General features: G+C 33.0%; 1 protein-coding gene across 1 annotated transcript in view; it reads left to right on the forward strand.

The window, feature by feature from the left end:
* The window catches only part of LOC140448484 (uncharacterized), a 230,816-nt gene that overhangs the window by 15,900 nt on the left and 202,842 nt on the right, over window positions 1-12,074 (forward strand). The gene's annotated exons all lie outside the window — the stretch shown is intronic.

The following is a 12,074-nucleotide window of genomic DNA, read 5'->3' on the forward strand; positions in this document are numbered from 1 at the left end:
GGAGCGTCCCAATATTTAAATTTAAAATAGAAATTCAAAATAATGAAAATAATAGAATATATTCAATGTCGGTAAAACAAAATAGGTATAGCTTCAAAAATAAATATCAAATAACTGACATTGGACCTTGTTTATTTAGAACACGTCGATAATAATCTGGGTCGTATTTTTTCCTATTTTCTACAGAATTGCTTTTTATTTAAGAGTTCCTACATTAAAAAATCATATAATCGATATTCATTTGATTGGCTTAAAACTAGGGATGGGAAAAACCTACCGGTTTTAACCGAAAACCGGTTTTTGTACTTCGCAATAACTGGTTTTATCGATTTTTGTCCCGGTTATAACCGGTTTTTTATTTTTAAAGTAAAAACCGGTTATTAGGTTTTAACGGTGATTAGGATTGGGTTAGATATTATTTTAGATAGCAATCATAATTATTATTCTCAAGTAATTATTCCAAACACAACCGTAATTCAAATTTTATTTTATTTTATAAATACAGAAGCAAACTCAACGTGCAAACTTGTAACCTATTGGATTTAAAAAACCGAAAACGGGTTTTTGGAAAAACTGGTTTTTTTGGCCGGTTATAACCGCCAGGTTAAACCGTAAGCAAAAAAAACCATTATAACCGAAAACCGGTGTTTTGTCAAAAACACCGGTTTTCCTGTGTTTTACAAAATGTTCTGTTTTTCCTGTTTTTTTTGACAAAACCGGTGTTTTGTCAAAAACATCCCTACTTAAAACAAGATAAGCTCATTTTGAAATTATCAAAAATTTGCAATAAATTAACAAAGGAATGTATCTTATCAAAATAAAAATTTGGTCAATTTTATCATGAAATTTTTAATATATGACAAAACACATATTTCTTGCGGCGGATTATTTATCTAAAATAAGCAATTAAATGTAAGGTCATGTAGTCTTTATAGATTTGACGAAAGCATATAATAGAGACAATGCTCTGGGTAGCAATGAAAATACAACGTGTAAATAAAAAATATGTTAAAGCAGTATAACAGGTTTCCAAAAAGATGACGGCGAACATTAAAACTGGAAACAAATTAAATATAGAAATTCCTATCAGCAGGCTATTATATTATAAAGCACAGCTGCTGCATAGCACGTACACTCTTCAAAATATATCTGAATGAGGCGCTCTGAGTGTGAAGAAGAAAATGCTGCAATATGCGCATTCCAATCGAAAACGAGAGATTTACTTCGCCTCTGGTAGTTGCTGGGTAAATTGAGCGGCTCTGTAACCATCAGTGCCTGTACCAAACTCGGATAGCGTCAGAAAGGGCATCTAGCAGTAAAAACCTTACTAAAACCATGGAAAGAATGGAAAGAAGGAATATGGTTTAGGGGCTAGGGCGTTTCCCGTAAGCCACACCGCAGTTGAGGCCTCACCTGACCCCTGAGAAAAGTGAGCTAGAACTACCCCTTAGAGAACGGAAAGAGACAAAGAAGCTGGTCCTGAGAGTTGCAACTCTCAACGTCGGAAGCATGGCTAGCAAAGGAAGAGAGCTCGACAATTTGATGCTGAAATACGTATTTACGGTTGCCTTCTATCGGTATACCTATTTTGGTTTTTGTTTTCCTGTTTTGAGATATATATGTAGATATATATCTGCAGAATCCATAACGAAGTCAGTGGGTACAACAAAATACAACTCGAATCAGGTATGAGATAATCAAAGACCAGCGCACATAGCTCAAAAACGGCACGCAGAGTTTTGTGGCAGTTGCTTACATACAGCGTTCTCTAAGATCATTTTTACGATTTAGTAAGTATCAATATCAATCTGCCTATATTTTAGTTTAAAATATCTCAGTGGCGTGATATATTTTTTAATTGGGACAATTACACGTATTATTTATTAGACTGTTATTCCAAACATTAATTTAAACGTCTTTGATAAGGATTTCTTACATTTTTCTCTGGTAGTAAATAGACTTTAAATACTGTCTTTTGATTAGGTGATATTAAACTCCTTATTTTCTTGAGAGAGTATTCAATTTTTTTTAATTACCGATAATAGTTGGAGTATGTCACTTTCGCAGTATACTTAAACACTTTTTTAGTACTTGAGTAGCTAAATTTTGTAATTTTTTCCTAACATTAGATAATCGATAATGAGTCCTTGATAGGAGTCCTTGATAGACTCTATCCTTTAAGATTTTATTGATATTTGCGAATATATTTATATCTGAAAATGGGTTTGTGGAAAAATATGTTTCCGATTCTAGCCTTTAAATCACTTCCCATAATAAATTGGTCTGTTTTACTGCATTTGCTAACTATTTTTTGAACTGATTTATAAAGATCTATTAACGGAGTGGACAAAGCATTACACAAAATTATTGCCGAAGAATACACCGGAGTATATCTCACAAGACCCTGTGACAACAATAGTAGAGAAAGTCGAAATCACATAGGAAGATAAATAAAGCACTTAAGAAAGCCACAAACAACAAAGCACCAGGACAAGGGAACATAAAAATGAAACTGCTAAAATATGGAGGCGTAAGGATAGTGTCATTCACACAAGATTATTAATATAATCGAAGCAGGAGAGGGGATTCAAGAGAAGTGACATCCATTATAATATATGTCCTTCATTTTCAAAGAAAGTGTCAAAAGGTTATCAAATAACTATAGTGGGATCGGTGTAATGCCTTCAATAGCAAGAATATTTTCAAAAACTTTTTCTTTAGAATCTGGATTGTGAAAAGTCAGATAATGTCTAGATAATATATTCATCATGAGAGAGGTGGTAGAAAAGAATAAAGAGAAAAATATTGAAACACATATGACCTTAATAGACTTGGAGAAAGCATATGATAGTGTGCCCAGAAAACAACTATGGGAAGCACTGAGAAAAATACACGTTAAAGATAAATGGGTAAATACAACACATAGACTATATAAAAGAACAGACTTGCAAATTTAAGTTAATATAGAATCCAAGAAGGAAGTTCTTGGTGAAAGAAATATAAATAAAAATATAACTTATTTGAAATACATGTTAACCAAAAAACACAAGAGGCATACCATAATTACACCACAATTAGAAACGAAATACATGCACTTGTAAGAAAAATAAAAAATGATCACTGGGAACGCTTTTCGAAAGAAATGGAACATGATTTTTACGGTCTGCAAAAGGAAATAATATGACGCTTGATAAGAGGTCAAAGAACGGAGATAAAGGAAACTAATAAAACCAAACTACATAAAAAACGATAAGTGGATTAACTACCTAAAAAAGCTATATGCAGAGGAAGAACAAATGACACTAGAACCGGAAACACCAGAAATTACCACAAATGAACTTAATATAAATGTACAGGAAGTTCGGAAAATACTTGAAAACCTAAGGAACAGAAAAGCAGCAGGTAAAGACGGGATAACAAACGAGTTACTGAAATATTGTGGAGCAGTAATGACAGAACAATTAACAACAATAATTATTAAAATTATAAAACACAATAAAATACCGGAAAAGTGAAGGAGCTAACTAATTCTACTATTCAAAAAAGGAGATAAAAGACAGCCAGAAAACTACAGAGGTACAAACTTGTTAAACACTACGCTAAAACTTACAACTAAAATTTTACAAGTGCTATTAAATCAGAGGATTGTTTTAGCAGATAAACAGCAGGGTTTTCGTAGTATACAGATTCAATATTTGTAATAAAGAAAATTACTGAAAAATCACAATTACAATATAATAGACCAGCATTTCTGTGTCTGATTGACCTAAGCCTTTGTAAAAGCGATCGTGAAAGCATCTGACAGAGTAAGACTTAAAGATGTAGTGCATCTTCTGTATAATAGAGAAGCTCCCCTAAATATTATAAACACTATCGAAAACATCAACCAAAACAACAAAATGGAAGTCAGAATGGACAACTTATAGAACCTATAGGGGATTCATTGAGCCTTATGCTCTTTAATTTGATCATAGATGAAATCATCAAAAGCGTTAACAAAGGAAGGGAATACAGAATGGGAAACAAAGAAATCAAAATACTCTGTTACGCAGATGACGCAATATTGATAGCCCAAGATGAAGACAGTCGGCAAAAAATGGTCCACAGATTTAACATAAGAGCAAAAGAATTTAATATGACAATCTCATCTCAGAAAACTAAAACAATAGTAGTCAGCTAAGAACCAACCAGATGTAAAATAGAAATTGATGGCGTCAGTATTAAACAAGTAATGGAAATAAAATACCTGGGAATTACACTGTCTAGCTATGGAGACCTGGACAAAGAAGTGAGAGATCAAGTACAAAAAAGCAAACAGACTGGCAGGATGCCTTAATAACACTATTTGGCGAAACAGACACAATAACACTAAGATAAAATTAAGAATTTATGTGTCGTCAAAATAGCAAGAGATAAGTCACAAATCTTCAGAAGAAGTATCGGACGACCGCGCAAAAGATGGAGTGAAAACCTTTCACAGAGGTGTTAATCCGTCAATGAACAAGCAGAATTGCTTATAAAGAGGAAAAATAAGAAGAAGAAGATACACATATATATATATATATATATATATATATATATATATATATATATATATATATATATATATATATCAGGCTTTTAAGAGATAGTATAGAAAATGCGAAACAATGGCATAACAGTACAAGAGATTATTACATTCACCACTTTTTGCAGATGACCAAGTCATTTTTGCACAAGACAGGGAGGATGTAGAATATATAATAGGGAAATTAAAGGAAGAATATGAGTTAGGACTCAAGATAATTATGTGTAAGACCGAATGCTTATGTATTGGATACAAGGTTGCAGATTTAAACTTAAGTTTAGAAGAAGAGACTATTAAGAGTTGTAAGCTTTTAAGTAATTAGGGAAATTAATAAGCCGAGATGGTACTTGTATGAAAGAATAAGAAATGAATATAGCACGGAGAAAACAAACCACGAAAGCACTCCTTGGAGTGATACGGAACAACACTTCAACCAAAGACAACAAAAAAGGATCTTTCAGAGCATAGTGATAAATATTACCCTATATGGAGTAGAAGTATGGCCAATGACAACATCAATATGAAATAAAATAAGACTAGTTAAACTGGATTTTATGACAAGATGTCTGCAAATTACCAGGGCGGATAGAATAAAGAACAGAGGAAATATGAAATAGAATGGAGATAGAATTCTCAATTACAAAAACGTTAGAAAACAGAGCCCTGCAATAGAACTTTAATAGTTCAGAGTATCTGTAATTTTTCTAGTACATATTATTAGTCTACAGCTAAGTAAGTCGGATGATGTGGATGCCATTCTTGGATTCTTTTAACCTGCCTGGATTTCTTTAGGAGCCTTCGATCTCTTAGGGGATCGCGATTTATTTTTTAACTTTTATAAGCCTAATGAGTCATCTGCTAAAGCTGTTTTTAAAAGTCATCCACAAAAAAAGTTACCGGAAATGTGAGGAACAAATTGCACGCAATCAGTTTGGATTTGTGAACGCCGTTGGTACAAGCGAAGCTTTATTTAGCGTGCAGATATTGTTTTAAAAATATAGAGATGTCAGCTGTAATGTTTTTGCATGCCTGACTGATTACAAGAAGGCTTTCGATAGACTCAGGCATAAACAAATGATGAAAGTGCTGAAGAGGACAGGGATTGGCGAAAGAGAGTTAAAAATAATAGCTTACCTGTATTGGAATCAATCAGCGGTGCTCCGAATAGATGGAGAATATACGGATTAGGTCAAAATATTAAGGGGGGTGAGGCAGGGGTGCATAATTTCACCACTGATATTCAATCTCTAAAAGATATTGATAAAGGCATCTTAATAAATGGAGTCAAGCTTAATAACCTGCGCTATGCAGATGATACAATAGTTGTTTTCCACTAGAACGGCTGCAAAGCTTCATGAACAAAATAACGGAAACAAGTAGAACATATTATGGACTGGATATAAACACCAGCAAAACCAAGCTAATGATCATCAGTAAGGAAAACATAACTGGAGCAAATCTATACGTGAACCAAATGAGAATTGAACGTGTCTCACAGTACAACTACTTGGAAACTATGATCAATAAGTCGTGAGATAATACCCAAGAGATTAAATGTCGCATCGGAAAGGCAAAAAGTGCATTCTTAGCTATGAACTCTGTGTCCAAGAGCCATGACCTCAACCTAGAAACAAAAATAAGGTTCCTTAAATGTTACGTGTACTCATTGCTTCTGTACAGAGTAGAAACGTGCACATTGAAGACGGAAATTCTATCAAAACTTCAGGTTTCTGAGCTATGGTTATACAGAAGGATCATGAAGATACCATGGACAGACAAAGTCACCAATGAAGAAGTACTGCAGAGGATGAACACAACCGCGGATTTGGTTAACATCGTGGAAGGCCGTAAGCTACAGTGCTTGGGACATATAATGAGAAATCAAGGCAGATACGAGCTACTACAATGCATTTTTCAAGGTAAAATTGAAGGAAAAGGGCCCCAGGATAAAAAAGAAAATCCTGGCTTTATGGTATAGAAAGACCTTAACACAGCTATTTCATATAGCAACCAACAAATTCATTATAGCCAGAATGATCGCCAACGTTCGGAACTGACAAGCACCCTAAGAAGAACATGTGAAACAAAGGAAAAACAGATTACTGTATTTGTAACCCAAAAAAGCAACTGTATTTGATTCAAATTAAAAAAAAACTGAACATATCAACTGAAAAGAAGTAAAGACCTGTAGCTAAGGTCTAGTGTTAGAGGTTTTAGTTGCATCTAAGATGACTTAGCGATCACTACGTAGCCGGTATTGATGGCTGACGTGCCCTCCGAAATACGGTGGCGGCTTGAATAATTTTTAGAAATTAAAAATTTTGTTGTCGGTGCCGAGGATCAAACTTGTGCGTTCCGGCTTGATACGCCAATATAGCCGCTTAGCCACGGCCGTCACTATAACATCAACTAGCAACATCAAGATAACATCATATAGACATATTTTTCAAGACCTGTATATACATTTTTGTACAAAATTAAATGGTTCTTAAATAATTTGATTAACAATAAAACAATCAATTGAACAACAAAAATTAGTTTTTTGTTAACACTGAAAAGTTTAGAATTTCTATACATATAATTTTTTAAGAACCGTAATGGTAGAAGATTTGTATAATATTTTCTTGTTAATATTAGTTTTTAAAGTTTAAAATACAATTTTGAGCGTACAAACTCAAATTTTTTGCTATCATATTGATTAAGTATTCAATTTGTGTAGAATTATTATGTTAATTAAAATCTAACAATAGAAGAAGTTGCGCTAGACTTTTGTCAGTTTTCGACTTGCTATAATTGCAAAATTTCAATTAATTGCCCTGTCAGTGCGTGAAGTATCGATTAGCCCCTTTCTGTCTGCTAAATTGCATTTTTGAATAAAACAGTTGACTGTAAAAGCCAAAATTCACATGCAAAGTGTAACTCACCCCCAAGTAGGTTCATTGTTCCCGTGTTACAGAGCGGCACAAACGTTAACCTGAAAAGTAAGAATCATTTTTAAAAGAAATACAGCTTAAATTGCATAATTAAAAAACATATAACTGTACAAAAATTCTAGATATACAAAAAATATTAATTAATACCACAACTCTATAAAGTGGTACACGAATGGAAAAGTGGTTAGAACATTATATTCATATCATGCATACATTTTTTTTTATAAATCAACGTATAAAATAAACATCAAAATAGATTTTTTAATTTTCTTTAAACCTTTGAAGAAGTTTCAACTAAAATTTAAATTATATTGAATATAAAATCTATTGGAAACTATAAAAGTCATGAGAAAATTAACAGCCAAATGATTTATTTTTGTTTTACTTCACCATGGTTGTCATTATCATCACCGTCATCATCAAAGACTTGTAATCTTAGGGGATTATGGCTTATGCCAGGCGTTTTGCAAAACCTGTTTTGAGGTGAAGTGGATTATTGCTAATTCTCATGTATAACTTGCTATGTGCATTGCTGCTATCATAATTCTTCTCCCAGTCTTGTTCGAACCTTCGAGTTGGAAACAAGTATTGAAGAAGTAATTGTAAATAATTATCTTATCTTTTTGTAATTAGTACCTATAATTAGTATAAGCCATTCATTATCAAGAAACTTAAAAACAATAACCGAAAAAAATGTTTGTGTTCAATGTTATTATAATTATCCAACAAGGAACTAATACAAATTTAATTACTACATTTATTAACATAAATATAAATAAAATAGTCCGGTATATTAAAAAAATATGCCGTAGTCAATAATTCCTAGTTGTAATTAGTAAAAAAATATAGATCACGATCTAGATAACCAAGAACCAACTAGTTATCAATGCATTGAGGACATAAATCCAGCCATTAGAAAATCCTGCCTTGCCCGGACTCCTCCACCTATAAGAAATCGAAAAGACAGTTACAACTCACTAGATGAACAGCAGCAAAAATTTAAAACACGCATTAACGATCTACATACGAATTTACCAAACTTTCAAATAGAGAAACCACAAAAAAATCTCCCAGATGTAGATGAGGTAAAAAGTTATAGTGAATGGGTATCAGTCCACCACAAGAAAAGTCAACGCGACAATGATAATTCTGAATTGAAAAATACTAAACAAGCTACAGTCAAAGATTATTGGCTAAGCAAAACTGTTTTTACAACAGATACAAGGCACATGAAAATCATAAACCTAGTTAAGAGGTTGAAATGCTGGAAGACCAAAAAAAAGAATAGCCACCACCTATATTTATACAAAATTTCGAGTGTAACAAACCATTACAGGAATTACTATAGCAGATAACTCCAGGTAAATATACTTTAAATGTCTTGCTAACAACCAAATTAAAGTTTAAGCTGACTAATCCAAACACTATTCATTAATTTTAAAATCTTTAGCAGAAAAAAATACTCACTATTATATATAACAACTAAAACAAAACCGTGGATTTTAAGTTATTATACGTAATTTACATCCTTCGACAGATCCAAATGACATTTTAAAAAGCGTTGCTAGTGCACAGACATACAGAACTGAATATCTCCAACATTAAGCAAAGAGGCACAAAAAAAGATCTGCCACTATTTATTATAGAACTAGCTATTCAAATTAATAATAAAGATATATATATATATAATATTACAAAATTACTTAACTCTATTGTCACAGTTGAGCCACCGCATCCGAAAAAGGAACTACCCCAATGTAAAAGATGTCAACATTTTAGTCATACACTTAATTATTTCCACAAAAGTCTGCGCTGTGTGAAATACGATCACGTATCGTCTTATTGTCCAAAACGAAAGAATATAAAAGATGATCAATGTGTAAATTGTCTAGAAAATCATCCTCCTAGCTATAAGGGATATTCCGTATACAAAGAGCTGCAAACAAAAAAATTTCCAACACTTCGAGAAAAAAACGCCCGTCATCCACCTCGTGCAGTACATCCTTCAATCACTCAACCAACTATCAGCTATGCGAAAATTGTTGCAGGAAGAGATAATAGAAATACATCTACCATAGATGAGACTTCTTATGTAATAGAACCAACAACTCCTCAACGTATAAAAAATAATCTAGAACTACTAGTACATAAGTTAATGGAATGAATGGATAAGATGTTTGATCTCATAATGTCTCTGATATCTAAGTTTAACCTTCAACTCTAAACTATAGTTGTGCTGTTGGAATGCCAATGGCTTAACAACTTATTTCCACTAAGTTAAAGCATTTATTTATTCTCATAATCTAAATGTTATGTTTATCTCCGAAGCACACATGACTAATAAGTAATAAGAGCCATTTCTATATTCCCAAATATTCCCACGGAGGTACGGCAATTAATATAAGAAATTACATTGAGCATCATAAAACAAATAAAATTAGTAAAGTTAAGATCCTAGTCACAGTGAAATTATTCTTATTTCAAAACCTAATGAGGATCACAAGGAAGAATCTTCATATCGTCCAATTAGCTCGTTTCCTATGATATCCAAAGTATTTGAACGGCTTTTTCTGAGAAGACTGAAGCTTATTTTATATGACAGTAATGTTTTACCAAATTATCAGTTTGGGTTTAGGAAACAACATGGTACCATCGAGCAAATTCATAGGGTGGTAAAGACTATCAGAAATTCGCTCGAACACAAAAGTTGCTATATTGCTGCATTTCTAGATGTCTCTTAAGCATTCGACAAAGTTTGGCATGTAGGTCTTATCTCCAAAATTAAATCCATATTTCCTCATCCCATAAGTTCACTTTTAAGATCCTACCTGACAGATCGATTCTTTCAAGTCAAAAGAGGTGGGGAAATAACTAACCTGTTTCAAATTTGTTCCGGAGTTCCACAAGGAAGCATACTAAGCAAACTATCTACCATCTACTTAATATAAACATCAGATCTCCCAACGACGGCCAATACAACAACCGCTACAAATGTCGATGACACAGTTATCATGGCTTCAAATTCTACAGCAACTGAAGCATCCCAGGTATTACAAAATCACCTACTTAAACTAGAGAGCTGGCTTAAACTATGGCGAGTCTAAGTCAATAGTCTAAAATTAACACACATAAGGTTTACTTAAAAAAAGGTGTCGCGCAACCAGTTTCTATTAACAACACTACACTATCAATTAATACCGTCGTTAAATACTTGGGAATTCATTTGGATAGCAAACTTAATTGGGGCATCCCCACCTGGAAGAAACGCCTTTAACTCAACTTAATCTACAGGAAAATGTATTGGTAAATGAGTCGAAAATCAAATAAACATACAAACAAACATACAAAAACTTCAACGATTCCAATCGAAAGTACTACGCCAGATCTGAAATGCCCCTTGGTATATTACGAACCACAGATTACACCATGATTTACAGTTAGCGAAGCAAAATCTGCTGTTAACTCTTTATACAAGATCAGACTATCCTACCATCCAAATCCGCTAGCGACAGATCTGCTAAACATTTCACACATAAGAAGATTTAAGAAAGTAAGTTTTTATTCTGGTGTTTTCTAAATCTTTTCTCGATTTCTTTTTAGTCTTGTGTACTCATATGTATGTCAGTGTTCTTTATCTGTATTAAACTTTGTTTGTCAAGTTAAAGTTTAAATTAATTGGTATATCATAGATTCAATTATTAATATTATATGTCTTACCTGGGTGCTCGCCACTGCGCGGCTTTCCACAATGTTATTGTACATAAATTATACATACTGAATGTTAAAAAAAATCTCTTCGATCTTTTATCATGTATAACTTATTGTATGTTTTGCTGGTATCATAACTTTTTTCGATTTTTTTTTTCAGTCTCTGCATTAAATTGTCCAGTTCTTGATCTTAAACCTTTTTCTACTTCGTCCAGCCTTGTCTTAATATGAGTCCAATCGATTCTCAGTGTAGCAATTTTATGGTCTTGACTATGTTTGTAAACGCTAATAAAACTGAGGTTGATCAGCTGCTTAATATTTTCAATACTATAAATGTGAATCTTGGAACCTTGACAATGTTTTATTTGAGGAAAAATATTTCGAATACCGTGGACTGACCACAGGGCAAATAATTCAGTTTTAAATAAGCTAAAGGTAAGCAAACGGCCATCCAGTAAAGTCCATCTCCAGCAATTAAAATACTTTGAACACGTTACGGCAGCAGACAGAGAAAACATGCAAAGACTTATCTAAGAACCGGTAGAAGGTCAAAAAGTGCGATGAAGATTCCTTACAAGATAACCATGACCGTATCGACCAAATTACAAAAATACGCAAAATGCCTATGCAAGGGTTAACAGAAATGTCCAAAGACAGAGATCTTTGAAGAGGACAATACACGACATCATGATGATCACTACACTCCGTGTCGGAGAAGCGGTTTAGGACTAAAGGAAGAGACTATGTTTTCTCGTCTATTTCTGTTAAAATTAGGCATTTGTTTTCATTCTTCTTTCTTCTTTGCTTATTTCCCTAATATTGTTTTTATTATTTTTTTTTTTCGAATTTTAGAAGAACACATTTCT

This window comes from Diabrotica undecimpunctata, chromosome 8 (genome assembly GCF_040954645.1).
Source record: "Diabrotica undecimpunctata isolate CICGRU chromosome 8, icDiaUnde3, whole genome shotgun sequence".
Classification (NCBI taxonomy): Eukaryota; Metazoa; Arthropoda; class Insecta; order Coleoptera; family Chrysomelidae; genus Diabrotica; species Diabrotica undecimpunctata.